This window comes from Panulirus ornatus, chromosome 57 (assembly GCF_036320965.1).
Source record: "Panulirus ornatus isolate Po-2019 chromosome 57, ASM3632096v1, whole genome shotgun sequence".
Taxonomy (NCBI): domain Eukaryota; kingdom Metazoa; phylum Arthropoda; class Malacostraca; order Decapoda; family Palinuridae; genus Panulirus; species Panulirus ornatus.
The window spans coordinates 28,539,959-28,562,797 of NC_092280.1; the positions used below are offsets into that span (position 1 = coordinate 28,539,959).

The window sequence follows — 22,839 nt, forward strand, 5'->3', positions numbered from 1 at the left end:
TTCACTTTTTTCCTCTTGCATGTTATTCTGCAAAGTTGGGCACAACTTCACTGAATATGGATTAGCATCATTATCAAATCAGACTGGAGTTATATAACATATTTACTTAGGTATTATAAACAAGCTTCTAAAAGTGTTTCCAGGGTGTTTAAATGGCAGTTAAAGAGCAGAAGTATCAATGAGAAACAAGTACGCTTTATGTACGGCCATCTTTACCAAACTAATTCATTTGCGAGTGATGCAACTGTATCTATTGACCGTGGCGTGGCGTGACTCAGCTAACTGGCATTTCAAAGTCGCATGGATTATCCGTAGCAGACGGTGGATGGAAGGAAGGCGGCATTTTCACTTTCGTACACCGTTCGTGACGTCATGTGCCGCGCCTGACGTCACACCACAGCACATTGTTGGAACGAGTCAAGCTTCCCAGAGGCAGTCTTGTCCGGGCAGTGAGGAGGTGAGGAGACCATTGCTTCTTCTCCGGTAAATTTCGTTCTATGCGTGGTCTTTTTTTCTGCTTTTGTAACCGTGATGTGATGAAGTGATATGTGTTGTGAATTTTGTGTTTATATTTTGTAATACTGTGAGTGTCGTTGTCTGGTGTTTAGCAGGAGAACGTGGTTTAATTTCAGAGATTTAAACTGGACTGACAAGTGTGGAGGTAAAGTTATGTGTGATTTTTTGGGGCGCTCAGAGGCTTGGTTGGAGTTCGTGGTGTGGTTGTGGGAAAGAGTTTCTCGACTGATTCTACCATCTTGTTACCCTTGTAAACACAGGTGTATAAGTAAACTAGCATGAATTTCATTGTACACGGTACTAAAATACTGATACTCTTTAGACATGCATGGCAGGCATGTATTTTGACTCGTTCCCTAATTTTTCTACTCCATTATTACTTTAACGTAGTAGGTAGGATGAGGAATCAAGTTAGTAGGTAAGATGAAGCATGCTTGTAATCTAGGAAAATTATCTTGCATGTTAGGACTTTGTTCATTGTAAATGTATTTTTTTTTTTTTTTTGAGATTTATTTCTGAGAACTTTATAAAGCATGTCCACAGGTATAGCAATGAGTTAGGATATTTGGCCTAAAGGTATGTATCAAAAGTGATTTGTTCTAAGAATAAGCGGCCAAAGTTATGTATATTTTCATGTACGTAAAGGTGTAAAAACGTTATGAATTTATTACGTGTTCATTCGTATCGGTTTTAAGTCCTCCGTGATTAAATCGGGTCTTTGTCCTTCCAGTCTTCATTGATCTTCATATGCCGATTTGAGAACTGTAATACGCATTCCTGTGCAAACTTTAGTTGGGCAACGGCAGTGGTAGATGTTAGTCCTCGAAGCATAGCACTTCGGAAAGAAAATGTATGGGACGTGGTATTGATTCGGGTAACTAGACCTTCTTTGCCATCATTTTGGCGGGATACCAGAGATGGCTGTCACTTTTAATTTATTCAGCCGGACGCATTAAGATGTATGACTGGCAACCATTCGACTTTGATTTGCCAGAGGAACATTAGAAATTTAGTGTGATCATGATACAAGGTTACACCATACGATGTAGAATTCTCGTGTGAAATTGCATTTCCACTGAAACAATATAAAAGTAACCTTCAAAATCAGAGTAAATACTATATAGGGGATATGAAGGGTTACTTTGATCATAGAAAAAAAGGTAATTTTGTAATTTCCAGCCCACAGATTTTTGGCGAGCTGTGCTGGACGTCCTAATCTCATGAACCAGACCTAACCCAACTTAGGGGATGTGTTCCTAGCCTGGGGGGCTTGAAAGACAAAATGATTGCATAGAACAGATACTTCGTGACTAATGTTGAGCGTAACCTTTAAGAATACCGAATAAGAATTGCTGTTTTATAGATTGCCCTTGAGCTTATTTTTACTGTGGTCGTCTGTGGTTATTACTTTTTGATCCGAGATGTACACGTCGCATCAATTAATTCATCCCTTAGTATAGCATAACATTCATGAAAGCTTTTTAACAAGCCAAAGGTATTGTAAAATTGGGGATATTGTCTATCGATTTTTTTTTCCAAGAATAGCGATCTACCACTGTATGCGTCATCCGTTAAGCAAGTTGATGATGGTGAAGAGGAAGTAGAGGTCGAATCGGCAAAAACGCGAGAATCTGTCGAGGACGCTAAATGATGGGCAGATCTGGCGGAAGTCCAAAGGACAGATTTACAGATTGTAAAAGAAATCTGGTTAGAAGATTATGCTCGCATGGATAACTTGGTGTCACTTATAGGGGTGTAGGAGCACTACTCATATAATTCGAGCAGTATATTGTTTACTGTGTGATTCATTTTAGAAGTTTTGTGTGTAACGGACTGATTATTAGTTGGTGTGGTACTGGACTTTGCCCCTCCAGTGAAAGATTTTGAGAGTATGATAATTTAAAAGTATGAGTAACGTGTGAGATCCTTCGCTGTACACGCGCTTTTTTTTTTTTTCTGGGAAGGAAATGGAAATCTGTTGCTCAAAAATCAAAGCGCCTAAGAGTAAACTTGTGAGCTTGATGCTAAAAGCCTCTGTAAACTAATTTGGGAGAATTGACGTCTCTGTTTAACTTGTGCCACATTTTAATAAATTTATTGACCATTATGACTACGGTAATCTTTTTTTTTTTTCTTGGTTCGGCTGCTTTAGAAACTATTTACCCCAATTCTGAGTTATGCAATTATAATTTGATCGGGTTTCGCTCGGGAAGACTTTTTTTTTTTTTAATTATTTAATGGCTAATGTATGAGGAGGAAATTGTTAAAGGCTGATGTATAACCGATGCTTTGCCAGTAGCTTAGGTTTTAACCTTCCGTTTTTATTAGCATTAGTGATTTTGTTCAGCAATACTGTTGTAGAGTCCAAAAATAGTTGCGGATCATGAATTTAAACATTTTGAACTGATACTTCATCTGTCTTCTGGAGGAATAGAGTTATCGTAATCTTGAATATTTGTGGTAGCATACCAGTCACTCATTATTGGTTACCTTGCAAATGGCGCCGGATGTCAACAACAAACGGAGAGCGCTCATGCGATCACTATAGCAGCAAACTACTTTAACGTTGGTAGATTGTCATTTCGGCCGCCAGGTAAGGTTATATGAGGATTCTGTAAGCTTGAATGAGCTTTACCAATTTGCATTGATCAACTTTATTCCCTTATACACGACCTTCAGTACTACAATATTCTGTATGATATAAGCAGCTCGGCAGCTGTTACTATAATCCCGAAACACTTTCCTGATGCAAAGTTAATAGGGACGCGGAGCTAACTTAGAATTACAGAAAATGCTTATCTGTATTAGTTTCGTAAGATTACTCAATGATATTTACAGTATATTATTGGTATTTACTGAGGAAAGCGGGTATTGCTTATTGCGATTTTTAAGTTGTTGCATTTTTAGAAATGTTGATTTTACCTAAAATTTGATATCCCGTTGGAGAAAATGGACTGCAAGTGTACTTGAAATGTTGATTTCTAATGTGTAGTGTGATTACTTTAAACTTTATCTGCGTTCTTTGTTCATTTCTAGGTCAGCGGAACTGTTTAAGGCCTTACTGGTTGCTCTGAACTAATCTAAAGCAACTGGTCAGCCTGACATTTGTCACAACCTAGTGTAGGACTGTTAGGATGGTCATGAATTACAATTTATAAACCGTAGTTGGGCAGCTACTTGCTGGTCGTACAGCCACGCGCGAACTACGTGCTTATTATTTTTTTTAGCAACTACTGGATTATTAACTAAGTGACCCTTTATTTCGAAGGCTCTGGTCACTGCCAGGATACCATTGATGCCAAACTGTAAATAAAAAAGTTTGAAAACGGGAAAAAGTTTGAGGCATTACAGATGTAAATTTACAAATGACTGATCACAGTCGTTGGGAAAGACACGAGAGGAAGTAGGAGTTCCGGAGCGTTCCAAATCAATTGCAGCCCACCATCTTTGGAGTACGTCCTTGTTTTGCCATGGGTGAGAAAGCACCCACGGAGCGAGTAGTTCCTCTCTAGCGTGCAGAATAGCTATATAGCGCGGTCGAATAATCTTATGAACCGAGGGAGACTTTGGAAAACCTCGAGAGCCGGTCGAATGGATGAAAAGCCGTAAGAGCTGATGTGATAAGTGATAAAAGTAATGACTAGTTTTTGAGTAAAATGGCTTTGTTTTTTTTTTTGGATGAATTAGTTGTTAGCTAGTACGAATTTTACCTTCGTCCTAATTTCATAATATCGGCTGAGCAAATGAAATATTTGTGTATTATTGCTCCAGGTAATCGTTAGGTATTTGGATTGATGATATATAGCTTAAATTTTCGGTATAGGTTCCCAACTTCACGAATTTTCTGCGTACCCGCCCACACAAACATTTTACCTTAATTAGAACGAAAATTACAGTAACCGAGTGTATCGGTGACCATAAATTGGCCCAGGCATACAAGGAAGCTTGACAGTAAGCTATAGTTTGTCACCTTTATTATTTGTGGTTGATTTCACAACTTTAGAGGAAAAACATCTACCAACCCACAAAGTATTTTCAGCCGTGATGAATCGTGAATGTTTTCGCAATTTCTTTTTTGCTGATGCTATGAAAAAGAAAAAAACAGCGAAATATCTGTAGCTGCCAGACTGGAATTATTGGTAAGTTGCGGAAATCTTGACTTCCACGTCACCAAATCAAGACTTCGATGTGTGACTTGAGCTGTTTGGGTTTTCCATGTGTTTTCTGTCATAGTGAGAGACCTTGCATCGCTATGGCTGGTATTTTCCGTATATATTTTTGTAATGTCCCGTTCATTTCGTCAGAGTTGTTCGTTGTGACTCTTATGTATGAAAATTTCATGCGTGAAAGAATACAGACAGCAACTACTGCTAATGGAATTTAGAATGAGATGAAAATACAGTAGCTTCGAAATTTGCTTTGATGTATTTTGGTGTTTAGCAGACCAGACAGTGCTTCCCCATGAAGCAAAGAACCACTCGGACATTGTTGTTGTCATTGCTTTCAACACAGTCATAGAAAGTTCGTTTTGTCATCGATTCATTTTAAAAGCTGCGATTATAGAGAATACGTGTTCTTGATGTAATAGGTTCATGTATTTTTGTGTGGTAGGGTTGAACCATTCACGTACGGAGCAAATGACTGCTTTGTTCTCTGGAATTGGAATACCGTTTTGCTTCATAAATGCAAGGCGGACCTGTGACCATTTGTGAAAAAAATTTCCCCCTCCCTCCCAGTACTCGTATACAACGTAATCCTTCATCTGCGTAAGCGAGTCAGGGGTTGTACAAGACTAGCTGCTAAGTAAGAGAATCCCAAGTACATACGGGTGAAGGTTGAAGCGACTGCTGTAAAATTGGTCTGCGACAGGGATTGTTGCAGTATTGAAAAAATTGGTGGTAGGTGGTTAGGCCGGAGTTTTTCGTGATATTGTGGAAAGATATTGGATTGGTAGGCAATAGCTTTTGGCAATATTAAGAGGTTTGGTGGTTAGGTACGCGAATTAGTTGTTTTTTTTAGTGCATTATTATGGAAGATCAGGTTAAGCCAGTTTTTTTTGCAGTAGTAGTTAGGAAGTTTGCATGTAGTTAGGATAGGTGTTAGGTTTGATTTGGCTTAGGATGAAAATTGTCCAAAGAAGTAATGCATCGAAAAGCCAACCTTCCCACCCTTCGGCTACGCTGTGTTCTGCCAATTTCGCGGACAAATGTTTTTTTAAGGTATTCCTACAACGCCTGCGGGTCCATCTTGAAAGGCCAGGCTTTTAAGTACCCTTGAATTATATAGGTGATGGTTTACGTTCGTTATATTGTATTTAATACGACACGGGATGAGTTGAGTGGCGGGTCTGGCAATGGTAGCAGACATAATTGGGTTGGCGTGTTCAGGGTATGTGATGATGGGGTCTGCCTTCCAATGTGGGTGTTTAACTGCTCCATGCACGTCTGTCCTGAGCCTCTGTGATAGCCCTCACGTCCGACCCGGGCGTTTATGGTGGCCGTCGAGAGATTTTGTTTCGTCTGGTATAAAAGTTACGCGTGTTAGTGGTTTCGCTTGGCATAAAGTTTAACCTTGTATCAAATCTTTCGTGGTATGAAGTTTCGTTATGACCTGAAATTTGGCGTGGCATCAAGACTCTTAAGCTTTCAACATAAACCACCATTCAGGACTGTCCGAGAGACTTGCATTGGAGGATTTAAATTAAAGGTGCGTCATTGGAAGAAAGCCCCTGACCCAAACTAGGCTCTCCATATACGGTGACCTCCCCCACTTCTACCCTCGACTGTTGTGGCCAGCGGGCAAAGTCCGAATGACGTTATATATAATGTCTCTCCCCTTTTTTTCCCAACGCAAATATGGTTTTGTTTAGACAAATTGAAAGTGATTTTTCAAGGAAGTACAATTGGTGAGATCTTTCTTTAGTGATTTCAGGCTTTTCGATTTCATATTTGAAATCATTACGTATGTGTAGAAAGTTCATATTGTTTCTTTTAAAAGGAAGTTTATTTCTTCGCGTGAAGTTCGACTTAAGGTCTGCAACAGTTAACACGCTGTTGGCTGTAATCCCTGACAAGAACATAGTCTCAGGTGACCTCAGTTATCACTTTTAATTGTTCGTTTTTTTTTTCTTGTATTTTCAAGTTTATCGCCGAATAATTAGGACTGTTAAGGGTCATCTGTTACATAACGAACTTAGTGGGGCACTTGAATATTTACGGAAGCATCGTTTGTTATGCTACGATGGTAGCCGTCTACGTGCCTGAAAGTGTAGGTCAGCAATAGTGGCATTCAGCAACTTGCAGCGTCAGTGGGCATCATTGTGTTCAGTTAAGATTAAAAGCCTCTGTGTAGGACCAGTGTGGACCTGACGACGTCAAGCTGTTTGAGGGATGCTAAAAGATTTTTATTCCACGCTCATTTAAATATTTGCCGATTGGCTCATTGGTTTGTGTACAACGAAGGAGCAGGATTGTGATACGATTTCTGGATGGTGAGTAGTAAGAAGAGTCGGGACTGGGTAGGATGTCGACTGAAGGATTATTTATAAATATGTACAGATAGGTGAAGGGGCCAGAATATGGATGGAGAGGGTGCTAAAATGAAGTGGCCACAACATGGATGAGGAAGGTTCTGTGGTGGATGAAGGCCATAGAGAGGGTTACGAGATTGGTTGAAGGGGAGACACTTTCGTGCATGCTTGGTGGGAAGGCATTAGGGCTGTTTAAAGGTCGGGAGAAGATATATAGGCCGTCTGAAGATACTAATGTAGATTAATATGGAAAAAAAAAATATAACGAAATACAAGTATATCATTTGGTGGTCGACGTTGGCCATGTCAGGAAAACAAGTTCGTTCAAGGAAGGAGATCGTTTGTAGGTTAGCATTAACTAAGATGAAAATTAAAACACTGATCACCTCGGCAGGTAATGAAGATTAATTACGCAAGGATGTAACCTCGTGCAAGGCTAGTATATTTTTTTTTCCTTGCCTCGTTTTCTTTATGTATGTGGGGAGGCAAATGTAGAAGTTATGGGAGCATCAGTTTACCGATGGGCTACTGGTACTTATTTTTGTAGTCCAGGACTGCATTTTGGTAGAAAGGTTTCCACCGCCGTATATAGACGAGAATGAATGTGCGTCAGTCATATGAACAGGTTTCCAACTACATAAGAGTTCAAGACTTGGCGGGAGCTTTGATATGCCGAGCCAGGGTATGCAGGACAGTATGTATGCATCATTAAACCAGACACTACCTTGCAAGATAGAATTAATGTATCATGTGCTACACAGTATGATAGGTTGTTTATGGTACCAAAGATAGCATGTTGAGCCAATTATATTGCATATCGTCTTGGGGAACTACATTGTTGGTGCGTTCTTCGAAAAAAGATTGAATCGCCTGATCTTAAAGACAGACATGCAAACCCATTGGCTTAGTACGTATAAGGCTGTGGAGTGCATACTGATAAGACTGTCTGCCCTTGTTATTTGTGATCTCGTTTGTTGTAGAGATCAAGCCTCTTCTGTGACAGGCATATACAAGTGGGGCGTGTGTTGCTTTTGCAGTCGCTCGTGTTCGTGCTGTTTTGATGTTCGAAGGTGCGGTATCATAGCTGGGTAGTGCAGTGTGTGGTTTATTGTACCTCGGAACACTGCAGTGGTTGGGGATATCGTAGGTGGAGTACGGTACTTGAGAATAGGATTATCGTATTTTGTAGTAGAGCAGAGGGTGGGGTATTGCAGCTTTTGTTTAGTACAATAGGTAGGGTATCGTAGGTGGAAGAGCTGAAAAAGGTAGGGGTATCATAGCTGGCATTAGTGGAGGTAGGATATCGTAGAAAGTTATGTGAAGTATCGCAGCTTAGAGTACTGTAGTAGGCGAACGCATCGTAGCTTGATGTAGTCGAGGGGTATCGTAGCTCGGGAGTAGTTTAGTTGGTATCGTATTGTTTGTGCAGTTGGTAGGGTATCGTAGTTTTAGTTTAGAGGGGGTATCTTAGCTTGGAGTTATGCAGTAGACAGGGTATCGTAGCTTTGAGTAATGTATAGATGTAGGAGAGGGTATTGTAACGGGGAGGAGTGTAGTCGGGAGGGATATCGTAACTAGAAGTGGATGAGGGCACCACAGCTGAAAGTAGTACAATAAGAAACTGCATCGTAGGTACAGCGCTGCATTGGGGAAATCGCCGCTGGAAGAAGCGTATTTTTACGCAGACTATACGAGCGTTGTTTGCTAGGGGAAAAAAAAACAAAAAAACTTTCCACTCCCTCGAAAGCCAACAATGACAGGATGTCTCCCCACCCGCTAATCTGCCAGTCTTGCCATTCCCTCCTCTCTCTTTATGACTTGTTCCAGATTTCTGTGAACGTCGCGTGTCCTTTGCTGAAGTTGCAAGTGTTTACATAAATATATATTATTAAAAGTGTGGGTTGAATGGTTGCTCCACGACAGTGTCAAACATAACTGAAATTAGTTTAAATTTTGTCTCGTCTGACTGAGCTTGTCAAACTGTAAATGTCAATAGACGGAAAGTTGCTACGTTTGAATTGCTGGGCTTTGTCGATCTGGGTCTCTCCAGAGACGAGAAAATCTATCTATCCACTATTTGGATTTTTTTTTCTCTAAAAGCGATTAATGCAGCCTGATAAGGCATAGCACTAGAATTATACGATTATAAAAAATATGGGCAAGTGAAAAGAATTGATTTTCGGAGGAAATTATAGTACGAACAGGGTAATTCAACGTGGATGAGATGCTAATTTTTTATAAAGTTTGTATCTAGTGTTTTGACTTGTAAAGATGCCATGTCCAATGAAATATATCCAGATAGCGGATAGAAAAGTACCTGAACACTCAAGTTTAGTAGGTGTATCGTTCCAATAGTAAAGGTGACAAAAAGATAGCACAGTATTGTTACTTTTGTGTACCTCTTCCTAAGAAAGAAAATCTCGACCGTTGCTACGAATGTCAATTTTTTGAGTTTGCTCTTATAGCAACTTTTAGCTTTTATTTATATATATATATATATATATATATATATATATATATATATATATATATATATATATATATATAAATCCGAGGTTCCAAAATACATAATTCAAACATTCAAAGGCCCTTTAAGTGACTTCCTGAAAATGTCACTTAAATTATTATGGTCTTTGTATTACAACGTACAGTTTGACAAAAGATTGGAGAACAGAAAATATGAAGTGGACAAAACAATCATTCTCAAAGGGTAACTTGCGGTTACCACAGAGTTCAGTCCTTGGTCCATTTTCTGCTATGTAGATAAATGGTGTGAACTCGAATCAAATTTTCTGAATTATAATGAAGTAAGACTTGGTATGTCAAGAATTATAGAAATTGTGGTAACGTAATCGGAGAAGTGGCAAATTAAATTCATTTGTAGGATGAAAATGTTAGAAAGTGCTTGTGTAGTCAACGAAGTTATTTTTAGTGTAATTTATCCGCAAACAAATTAGATAAGTTATCTTTCCATGCATATCAGTTAACATTGAATGGCGTATTAAAAAAAAATCGTGGTTTCTTCATGTGTTGTTTACATCGCTAATTCTTTCTGTAGATAGTAGGCAGCTAACGACTGTGGAATTTGCCAGTACTGTTCGCTTGAGTGAGTATTTGGACGGTTAGTGACAGTTTACGCAGTGAGCCAGCACTTAAGGAGATGTCAAGAGTCAGTTTTGTCTCGCTCAGGTGTGTCTCCTTTCTGCCCCGCCCAATGCGTTGGCAGCTGCCATTCAGTCCACGAACGTACATCTACCTATCTTTTACACAACATATGACAAGTAATAAGAGTTCTTCGTTTAAAATGCATTTTCCTTTGGTGAGCGCCAAGCACTAGCTCTTCCTTTTGGCAGAATTTGGTCTTGAGTAGGCTTCTCTCTCTCTCTCTCTCTCTCTCCCGCCTGGTTGTCATGGAAACCAGACGCCGCCCTCTGCCGTAGAGAAACGCTTCCAAACGTCAAACGTCATGATCTTTTATCTATTGCATCTTACTTCTCCGGTTTTTTGTCATGTTTCCATCGGCGTTACCACGTCTTGAACTATTGGGACATATTTCGAGTGTGCTGAGCTCTTGTTTTATTCTTGTTATTAATGTATGTATTTGTCCGTATTAGAAACGATGTTAGATATACAGGTAATGGAAAACGACGAAAGCAGAGAATTAGGAGAGGTAGAACGTTACGTTCATTGTAGATAGCATGGTATAAACAAATTTGGCCCTGTCTGGTAAAGCATATTTGTTGAAGTGGAGGTATACCAAATCCAATGTACCAAGCGTTGCTACCACTTGGCTTAAAAGCCGCATACATACAGATTCGAAGACATGGTATGGTCTGCCACTTGGAAACTTGCTCCATCATTTGAAAAAGTTGATTTATTCAATTTCGCAATTTCCTGATTTGCATTTACTATTAAATGCCTGTTGTAGGTTAGGGGCTAATGTTATGTTCTTGGATCTTTTGTGTCAAAACCACATTCATAGCGCATCGGGGTCAGTGGATTAAGAACACACACTGTGTGGTGTAGGAAGGCTTCGAATCTCCCTCAAGACTCGACAGTATTTGTGCAATAAAGCACTTTTTTTTTTCTTATAATGATATAGGATATCACCATCTCGTTATATTACGTAAAGCGTAGCATGACTTGCAGTGCGTGGTTGCAGGGCTGGCGGACGCGTTCACACAGGGGGGACTGAGTTTACACACTCCTGTTCATGTTAATTCTTACTCTAGCAAAAGCATAGGGGAAAAAATGGTAGGAATGAATAGAGGTAGATTATTTTTATCGATCATAATTGAAATAGGCTTTTGAATGATTCAAGTGAAATTAGTTGTATGGTAAATGGGGTAAATAGATTGGCTTCATTAGGTTGTTTGATATTTGACATGGATAGAACAGAAAACTTTAATATTTATCGTTTTATTTGATAATGGCTGAACGATTGATAATATAGGTGCTATATGTATAGTCTTAACAATCCTTCACCTAAAATGGTTTACCATTTCCTCAGAAATTCTTAAAATAAAACATATTTTCTAATTTTCTCTCTTCCACTTCAATGAATCCCAGGAAGGAATGTGGACTTTTGTCACTGGTGAAGTATCCCACACAAAAGAAAAGTCTGCATCGCTGCGTCCCAAAGGCATAATTAGTAACGTGCATCGAACTAAACTGCTTCCGATAACAGTCTTCTCGACTTTGGAAGATTCCTATGACTGTAGTGTCAGACATGTAGCGTGAGTGTATTAATACAGCCACGTGAGATCACGCAAGAAATAATTGTACTCTTTTCTGTCATAGTCATGCTTCCACACTTTTGCAGCTAAAACATTAATTTCAGCAACATAACGCTCGTGCAAAGAAATGTTTTCATCATGAAAAATTTGCTTGATGTTACGTAAATGTGATTGGATGTACGTCTTGCGAGAAATTTGAGTACATTCGCCTGCCATATATAATAATGAATGTTTATAAAGTTTAAAATGTCCGAAGACATTGGAGGCGAAGCTGCTGTGTCGACTCGAGACAAATATTTAATTGCGCACCTCTCGTGGGTAAGTTTACAATAGTGACTAAGGTTTGGTAATGTGATTGGTGCGTTTAGTAAGATTAAACATTATTGGTCTTCCTACAGTTTTTACATATTTAGGTTTAATTTTATGGCACCACAAAATCTTATGTACAGTAGGTTGATAGTTTTAACTCGTAATTCAATACGGTCTTGTCAGCATTTCAAGAGTAGTAACAGACATGACATGCTTAAAATGTAAGCAGTAAGGAAGACTCTTGACCTGAGGAGATACCTCGGTATCAAGGATGTTTTTGTGAAGTTATTAATTGCGGCAGGGAGGAAATCCCTGCAAATGTCAGTGTTTTTTTCAATATTCGCCATTGTTTTGGAACAATGATGCCGGATCACGCCATGGCAACAGATCCTCCACATCCATGTATTTGGTAGACGTTGGAATATATATATTTCTTTCGTTAGAGATCTCTATTGCTGGAATTTGCACTTTGATACTAAGGGGTTGCAGTACACGTTGTAGTAGGCTTCATTTATTGTTTCTTTGTTGCTCTCGAAATGATGCCTGACAAAAGAAATTCTTGGAAAATTTTAAGTGGTAATTTGGGATTCCCTAGTTTTAGTTTGGACGGGTGTTTATTCTTTATGGTGATGGATTAGGAGTAGAGTATCGGTAGCGATTAGTATTTGTCTTCGAAGGTAATGTTTTCTGTAATGACTCTGTTGCGCAAGAATCTGCGCAGGAAACCGTCCTTGAACACAACAATACAGACCACTCTCACTGTTCTTCCTGCCACCTGGTGTTTCCCGTCGGCCGCCTTGAGACAGTTTACTAGCGTTATTAGTATCTTGGCAGTTGTTTCTACGAGATGATAATTACGGTTTTTGATCTGACCTCAGCCAATTGCTGCTCCCTTCACCTTGGGCGGAATCATTATGCTTTAGTTCTGTGTAAGAATTGATGGGTTAATACATTATTTTCTTAAGACTTAAGGATATATATATATATATATATATATATATATATATATATATATATATATATATATATATATATATATATATATGACTTTGTTTATATGTAGTAATTTTTGTTCGGTTGTGCACTGTACTTAAATGATTATAAAGCTTTGGTTGCATATTTTGAACTCGTTCCTGACGGCAAAACTCTGTAGCAAAGTACAGTATTCTGAAGTTTTCATACTCTGAATATTTGAAATTGTTTCAAAATTGATGTCCCTTGGCTTTTGAAAGCCAGGAAATTCAACTTCATACAAAAAATCCTTCAGTGACTATAATTCTGTAGTGCTCTGGCTCAAACAATGATTACAAGATCATGGAACAGGCCGGAAAGGCTAGGCACCTTTTTAATGCTGGTAGAACGCTGCTTTGAGCCAGTGCATCAGTGAACGTAAATATATGAATGTTCGATCCAGTTTTCCTTGCGTGAAGAACTTTTTTTTTTTGTATGGAATTCTCACATGTATCTTATAAAATTTTAGCAGCCAGTAAGGAATGATGCTTTGTAACGTGTTTGTATAAACAGTATTTTGGTAAAACCGAAATGTTTTAAGTGGTTGTCCACTGATGGCTTCCATTTTTAGGCATGGAAATTGTTAGTTTCACAGAATAGCGTGATATAATGAAAAGAAAACCAAATACTGGGTTACAATCTGGTTGGATTATTTCTTCGCTTCCATGCATGAAGATCACTTGCAAATTGACTTTGAATGTAACTTGGAGTATTTGCATAAACTGTGGCTCTTCAGCCTACGACAAACAAAAGGTAATGCAAATGAAGATGTTGATTACGGTGGACATTGAGTTGCTCAGGGCCTAAAGGTGTATCGATCAAAAGGCCAGTAATGTTGCTATTACCATGTGGGTGTGAACGCTTTCCATTTGGCCGGCCGCTAGTAACGGACGCGAGCGTACCATAACGCGTTATTTTGTTGCCTGACAATTTGGTCACGCTTCGTTACTCATCTCTTGCTTGATTTAGTCTGCGTCCTGCTGAACTGCGCAGTTTTCACTGCTTGGTACCGTCTTTAGTTTGTATCACGAGTCCCAGATAAACTTCTTGCTAACCAGTTTGCGCTACGAACATTTACGATGTGCGCATCGAGTACATTCTGCTGAGGAATTGGCCGCGCGCTCTTACTGAAGTAAAACTGCAGTATCCAGGTTTTGGTTGACGAGGAAGGAACATTCGCATGTAATTGTGCAGAAAATCGACGGGCAGAAGAGTTCATTTTACAGGCTAGGAACAAGCCTCGAATCTCCGAAGCGTATCAGTTGTTGTTCGAGGTTCGTACCCATCTGTGGGGATGACTAGGTTGGCATTTATTTAGCCGGGCCTGGGCGCTACTGGTAGACAGTGGACACCCAGGCTGTGCATAATGTGGTGAGTAAATATACGGAACCATCGACCATTGAAATGGTGTGAATTTTGCCAAATGTCGAAAATACTGCAAAAAAGAAAAAAAAAAAAAAAAAAGGATTTTCATCCTTGTCCTTCCCTCTTGATACTAAATTTTTTTTTCGATTTGGGACTACAAATATTTTCCTGCGTAGCCTTAGTAGTTTTCTTTTCCTTCTACTTTCTTCTATCGAGATGTCCTTGATTGGGGCTTGTATTTCCTATGCGAAGTCGGTCATTATATAGAAAAAAAAGGTACTAGTTCCTGTTGTTGACAATGCCTGGTTAACCTTATAGTATAGCTTGCTGTACATTAACTTTTATTTTAGCGTCAGTGGTCGGGGCGTAATTGTACCCGTGTAGGAGAAAGCTTTTATATCCAGTGTGGCCATTAACCTAGAGACCCATATATCCGGCCTCGGATGGTGAGAACTGCATCATCTGAGATTGTGGCCTTCCTGCACCCGCTCCGCCGCAACCATCCCTCGGGCGCTGCATTAGACCGCAGGCTGTTCCCACCCTTATGCTACAGGTTGTAGGGATAGCGCACCACAACCCTTGTGCTACAAGTTGTAGGGATAGCGTACCACCGGCTAGGAACCCGCTGACGTTGACTCCCGTGATGTCCGCGTACTAATGCACTAGGCCTTCCTTTCGTAGGTTTGCGTGTTCGTTGGGGAAAAAACCAGACTTCAGAAACCCCTCGTACACTTTGTTAACTTTGTGTGCAAGGTTGGGGAGGTTAATGTTGGGGTCTCAGGAATCCCAGAAAGTTTGTATTTGTAGGAGGAATGATATCAGTTGATTTAGGATGGGTAGTTAATAAGGGCACTCTTTCGAAACCCGTAACTGACGGAAAGGATGGAGCGATGGGGTTGCTTACGAATACTTGAGGTGGGAGAATGAACGTGTTGGCAGATGAGGCTCCCGACCCGTCATGGGAGAATGGGTATACAGTGACATATGGGGTGTAGCCTCTATTATGGGGATGATTGTTGTTCATTGACTGACGTTTGTAGGCGACGACGAACCCAGCTCTGTAGGGAGTGAAGTAATGTCTACGGTAGCCTTGAAGAATTGATCGTGGCCAGTGCATGTAAAGGCTCGAGAACAAATGATACAGGTTGCGTGGTATACAGCCCGTTAAATAATCATGAGGCCCTTGTTAATACCTGACCGCTCGTGGCCCTTGATAAAACTATTTTTTCTACGATCCATATCGCCTCGAGCGAAATGTTTACTTTGTTGTGCATGTATTGTTGGGAAATTCTCATTCCAAAAGTCTGCATTTCGCTGCTACTGGAATTATATAACGCAACATGGGCTGCAGAAGCCTTTAGAGAGAGGTCATGGGTAAAACCAGGACACATTACTATTTTATATATAATATATCTATATCGGAATTGCTTTAGCACTTGGAACATTGTTGGACAAGACTCGGATGCGACAGAGGTCCTGAAGGAAGATTGATGCCTTCATGTGTAAAAGCAAGCATGAATTGTTTAGTGGCATGCATAGGAAATGGAGAAGATTGTCGTGCGCTTGAATGCAGTGTGGTGGTTGGTGTGGTCGCGCAATTATCCTTAACACCTGAGGAAGTGTTGGAGGATTTTCGTCCGGTGTCTTTGACGTGGACAGCCCCGGTGACCCCTGAAGATTCACAGGCCTGAAGCCAGACAGACCAACCTGCCTCTGCTTGGACGATGAAACGTAGCCTTGGACAATGGAAAGATAGGTTCTAAAAATGAACTTGGGTTCGGGTAGAAAAAAACCGTTGATTTTAGTGAAACTTTTTTTCAATTAAAAACTAGGTCTGAATAAGGAAATCCAGGCTTAGTGACATAAAGACAAAGATTGAAAAAATGGAAACTGTGATAGAACAATGAAACTATTGATATATGTATTATATGTATTCCTGAAGAATGTCTTCTTGCAAAGTTCGAGTCAGTCATTAAAGGTATATGACCAGCATATGTACTTATTTATAACTAAAACACAGAATTCCTACTTGGAAGTAAAAAGAAATAATTAATACTTCCTTTGTGACGTATACTGTAGCGTATTGACACGGACCAACCGTAATGATTCTATATTTATAGGGAGTTATGTATATGGCAGCGACAAGGCTAGAGGCACGACCATGTTGCTGCAGCGTTACCAAGTGACAAATATGCTGTAAACATCCGAAAGTATTTAAAGCGAATTCTCACGTGACTTGGGCTTGTAATTAGTTTTCGTCTCAGTAAGTGGCGTCACTTGACCTATTTAATGGCAAGTCTTGTTACAGGATCGATGTGTAATGGAAAAGGTAGGTCAAGACAGTTGGGTTATAGGAGTGTGTTTTGGCGTTGCCATGGTGACGTAAACAGAACGTAACTATGGTGTTGGTAGGCGGCATTACGTATCGTGACGTACATTAACGTTACTCTTTATATATACTTGGTGTCATATTAGGTTTATTATTATAGAAGTGCGTGAGGCCGTGTGTTAAAGCGATTTAAGTTGTTAAACAGTGAGGATGATCGCTTCAGCTCCTGAACAAAAAAAAAAAAGAAAATATAAGCATGTACTTATGATGGAGTTGACCCTATAGATCATCACCGATCTCTACAAACATTCATGATAGGATTCTCTGTTTAAGTAAGTATCGTTCAGGTTAGCCATACCTCGAAAAGTTCCTGGGACTGGAATTATACACACGTGCCGATCGGCCGTACAGCCAACAGTGGCAGGTGTTTCCATATCGCAGGACGAGCCTCATAAGGCGTAATTAGTATGTATTAAGTCGTATTCTAGCATTATAGGTTTCATGTGGTGTATTTTGTGGGTATGAAAGATCTAGCATAAAAAGAAGCGGCTTGGAGCAGCTGACAGTGGGCGGGTGATCCTGTCTTAGAAGTTACTGCCGACAGAGGAAGAGTCATTACTTCCACTCGTAGTGTTATAATGGAGTGGTATATTATGAATGACGGCAAGACACGAATAGCAGCTACGATTCGGACAAAGACAAGAGCAGAAAATGCCTGCAGTGCCGAATTTTTCATTAGCGTAGAAACAAATTAGAAGGAAATAAAGTTTGGGTGTGACAAAATTTTTTTTTGCTCCATTTAGAAACTTAGGATTAACATAAGCTAGGCGTTTGGGAAAGGTTAGGTATAGTGTAACCTGTTTGTTTATGCGTCACTTGTAGTGATTGTTGGGTGATAGGTATTCGGGGCAGTCGTATATGTCGTCCCATATTTTTTTCGTAATGGAGTAGGAATATCAGAAGCGTGCAGGTGTGTGCTTTAGATGAGGCAGTAATGATACTACCAATTAAATGTGTTTTCAGTTTCCGTTATTATTTTCACTTATGAAACGGCATTTCTTCCTTCATAATCAAGAGTTGTAATCACAAGATTTAGTCAACCTGTTTTTGTATTTGTAATTGACTTGCCTGGGCAGTATTTTTGATAGAATGCTGTCTCATAGTCCATAGTTCAGGACTGTTGACCCATCGTACGGTAACTTTTTCTTACGAAACTTGCAATGGTGCTGGAAGAGACGTGGCGTTGTAGTTTTTCCTATGTTGTAGATAACTTTTTATTGGTGTATAGGACATTTTTATGGACTTCGAGAACTTTGAGGAAGAATTATTTTTTATTCCGGTTTAAGTAGCTTGAAGACGGTAAACGTATAAGATGAGACTTGATGTTATTCGGGACTCATATTTGTATAAACGTTCTTATGCCAAAGGGTATCCTGATTGCTTTTTCATAGGGGATTTACACCCTCTTAACTGCCAGGTTCATGAAGGCCATTAGCATGTTACAACCCTCAGTCTAATGATACTGACCACCACCTCCAGGTGCTCAAGATAATTAGCAAGATCCATACAACGCTCTCGCTTTTTTTTTTTTTATGGCTCTTGGACGATCGTTAGATTATTAAAGGTTGTGGAGAGGATGGTGAAACATGATGGCAAAATGAAATAGCAGGAAAATCACAGATTTACAGATAGGCAAACCGCCTTATAGATATGTTTGTGATTCAATTTCTTTTATGAAACATGATGGGAAATATAAAACAAAACTTTCTCTGACGTGAGGTAGTGTGACAGAATATATTTTTTTTTTTTAACTTATTTAGGTTTCCATGGATACCTGCCTGGCCTTGTTCGCCGCACCGCGCACAACCACAGTCCCACTCTCATCATTCGTTTATGTCCATTAACATCTACTTAGGGGCTTTATGATAACCGTAGTCACCCAGACGAATCTAGAAGCTTAACATGGGGAAACTCTTCCAATGTTTTTCCTTGTGCTCGCTAAATTATGCAAGACCTGTACTTGTGTAGGTGACAAGCTAGGCTGCGCGTGATTAGCGCGTTTCGATGATGGGTTTTTTCACGGAAAATGTAAGGTTATGGTAATTTCGAAGTAGATTAAAATATATATATATATATATATATATATATATATATATATATATATATATATATATAATTGTTGAGACACCCACATTCTCTCTCAACATTAGCTAACGTGAACGCACTCACGTATACAAAGACAACGGACCCAACCCAGCCCACCCTCACGGCCAGCAGACGTAATCGGCCACGTCTCCACGCCGCGGAACGCTCCCGTCAAGGTCACACAGTAACGGTAGTTCTTCCTAGCGTGGCGACGCGTCATGGCAGCGTTGTCATCCTGCTGCTGTTCAAGGTGAAGTCCACTCACCCCTGCTGCACGGCGCAGGACTAGCAGGGCGCTGCACGGTGTGGCTGACGTGCAAGGCCCATCCCTGCCGGTCGGCCTGGCAGCCATGCAGTACTGCTATGCTTCATGGTGTAATAACGTTGTCCATAGCCTTGCCGGAGGTGTCCTGAATATTTTCTACTACACGCCCTTCCCTCCAGCCTTTCCCCATGTCTTTAGGTTAAGACATTGCTTATTACGGGCGGAGGGTGAGGCGGGAGTTGTCTGCCAGAGACGGAAGCGACATTCTGATTTTTGAGGTTTGGATATTACATGAAAAGCATAATATAATTTACATATTGATATAGGGAAGTATTACCATGCAATTAGTGATTGAAAACTGAAAGAAAGGTTCCTGCTAATATCATTAATGCTTAAAGAATGTCTTTTAAAATTTTGGACATTTATGTTGTTGGTTAACATTAACTGAACAAAATGAAAGCATGAATTACCTTATTGCTTGCTTGTAAGTCTTGTCGCTTTCACGCCATATCTAAAAAAAAGCGTTATTACTGATGCACTTTGAATAGAAATTTGCAAAAACGATCGTAAATGATTCCTGTAAACCGTTTATGTTTACAGTAGGTGCGTGCTTGACATTTTGACACCATTCATAATGCAAAGCTAAAAAAGGCGGCAAACTGTACTTTGCATAAGTCTTACACTTCATTTATTGCTTCACTTGACCAGAAGCCACCACTTGCAGCCTATGCTTTCTGTCCGTTGAAGTTGTTTACCCCAGATGACAAGTTTCATTCTTTTTCAACACCATTAAGTATTTGCTACTATTCTGCTAGTGTCAATACTTAAATGAAACACTCAAGAAATGATGTGCAAACATTATGAAGCAATCAGTATAGGTAAAGTTGATTTGTTGTAAAACTGGCAACTTGTTTTCCATTTTTGCCTAGTTTAGATTTGTAGTTTGAGGATTACTTTGTCAGATCTGAGCGTTGTAGGTACATGGTAACACTGTCTGAAACTGAATAATTCACTTTCAAGTTTGTGGTGGATGGCGGCAGCTGCCAGCCAGGCTTGATGCGTCACACAAGTATCTGTGGTGGAAGCCGCAGGTTCTTCAAGGGTAATACTGTTTCCAGGAAGGAGGTCACTTCATTGTTTGATATAGGCTTTTTATTCGCTGTGAACCTGTAACCTAAAGCAGTTTCTTGTAAGCTTTTGTTTTAAGCAGGTATGGTTTCGTACGTACTAAGTCAGTGTAGGTAGATAGTCTAAACTTGCGTAAATTAAGAAGGGATGAGGACAAAACTGTCCGGGAAGCCTTCTCGTGGGTGTGTGGGGCCTGGGAGCAAATTTTGGTGATACGAAATTATTCTCCGATTGGCTAAAATTTTAAAAATCTTGAAATTGCGGTGCCTTGTGAACCAAAATTTTCAAAAAATGATTGTAGGGTCTGCGAGTTGGCGATTATGGCATTGGTGACCTAACCCCGGCCATTGAGCGGCAAAGGTCACCTTGGTAATCCCCGTTCGCCGTAAACAACATTAATCCCCACACGAGGTTACCAGTATGAGTGATCACTTTGTGAGTTACGGGGGGGGGGGAGTTTTCGATTTGATTACCCCCCGTCTCTTGAGTGTATGAACCATGTCACTACTAAGTACACAAGACCGGCACATACCACCTAAAGCCAGGTATCCACTTATCGACCCTGGCCCGAAGGGGTGAGTGAATAGCTGGGTTGGCTGTGGCCAAACTGCTGCTCCCAGGACTCTTAACTCATGCAGGCCCGACCCTGGGCGGGCGTGTGCTGACTCATGGTCGGTAACGCCAACCACTATACCACGGAGATTTTTTTTTTCTGAGAAAGGTGGGGCGGGGGTGGGGGGCACCTTGAATCTGTTTACGCTGCAGTAAATTTGATAAAAGGATTTCGTACCCATTGGTACCAAATTTGACGTGGCTAAACAGTGTTTGATATCCCTCTCCTACCCAGTCGTCTTCTGTAGAGAAAAATGTATATCCGGGTCGAGTACCTTATTAGCCTACGTTATCAGGCGGGTCTTACAAGTAGGACACCAAACCACTGTGCGCCGTATGGTGTCTGGTAAATGTAACTTCAATGCAACAAATTGTATAAATAATTTCTGAATTGTCTTTCGAAGATTAGTATTGTATCGAGCTTGAGAATGTGTTTAAAACTAGCTCCAGTTCGAGGTACGAGTTTTGTTAGGATGGGTTGCCAAGTCAGAGAAGGGGGGGGGGGGGATAGGAGCATGGGAAATGGATAAATGAAGGGTAGAATGATGAAGATAGGGTGTGGTTTGGGAGGCCGGAGAAAAACTTTCGAATATGATATTGACTTGACCGGAGTGGCGGTGGCTGCGTTGGAACGGAAGAATTGGGGAGGGAATTCTTGGGAGTGCTGTGAACGAGAAGTTTGGAAATACAGCGAAATACTGAGGGTTAGGTATTTCTAGGTTAGGTTGCTAGGTTATATATGTCAGATGTTGGTCTGACTGCTCGATTTTCTGTTTGAGATACGACTATTTACTGAGGCTCGTCAGAAGCTACCCTGCATGGCACTAGCCTCTGTCGTCTCCATGTGTTTTTCGTGTTGTGTTGGTTGCCAAGGATTTTGAAGCCTATGAATACCAATATACATCTTGAACACTTCGTGTTCGTTAGGCTTAAGGACTGTCAACTGCCAAGATCATTTAGATTGTCAATATACACTTGACAGCCATTAGTCACAAATCCTTTACATCTTCAGGTGTTCAAGGCGAGTCTGATGATGCACATGCTTTCACTACTTATTAGGCTTTAGGCGCGTGCGTGGTTGCAAGAATTTTCGTACATTAAATGTTAATTATGTGAATGACTGCTTGATCCTGCGTCACCAGGTGGTAAGGGCCCAGCACTTTCATCACCCTTAACCATGGGAAATCATCGATCCCAGCTCCTTGGACAGCCATCTAGGGCGTGGTTGGATGAGGAGGGAGCCGTGCGCCTTAATTCTGCCTGGGCGGGAGGTGCCCGCGACTGATTATAATTTGATTAGATCATGATTGTGTTGGTTGGGTTTCAGGGATTAGAAAAGGTTGGTAGGCTCCTTTGGCAAAATTCGTGGTCTCCGTAATGGTATGGTGACAATTTATATTTAGGGCAAAGTCTATCTGGTATAATAACAAAGATTTGGTTAAAGAAGTAAATGCTTTGATATGATGTAGGAATGTTGTTGGCCAGATTGTTTTGCAGTGGTTAGAAGTTAGAGATGCAGAAAATGTCCAACTCCTCCCCATGGGTCGAACTTGTATTCTCAGATTCTGAAGATAATTTGGGTAAAACATTTCTCAAAAGTTTGTTTTCGTTGATTTTGTTGTGCTCTTTCCAATTGGTGTACTGTAACTTAGACACGGAAAAAAAAACAAGGGATGTGAAAAAAACTTTTGTAATTTTATATATAGTTAAGCTCGCCGTGGCAATTTTGATGTACAGAATTTATAGAAAAAACTTCGTTACGATAGTAATTTTTACCACACTATCTGAAAATTGTAGGAATTTATCGTATGACGTAAATTATGTCCAACATTGAAAATTATTTACTTCTAAGAAGTTGGGGAAATTGCTTAGGCTGGTTCCTTGTGGAGAGATG

At 40.2% G+C, this 22,839-nt stretch overlaps 1 protein-coding gene across 2 annotated transcripts in view; it reads left to right on the plus strand.

Moving 5' to 3' along the window:
* Positions 1–416: 416 nt before the first annotated feature.
* The window catches only part of LOC139766364 (CD151 antigen-like), a 65,452-nt gene continuing 43,029 nt past the window's right edge, over positions 417–22,839 (plus strand). The window contains exon 1 of one of the 2 annotated variants that reach the window (XM_071694896.1): positions 417–483. The gene's annotated coding sequence lies outside the window, so the exon portion shown is untranslated. Of the gene's footprint in view, positions 484–640; positions 662–22,839 lie in introns of those variants that run through there. The other variant, XM_071694898.1, reaches the window with a different exon arrangement.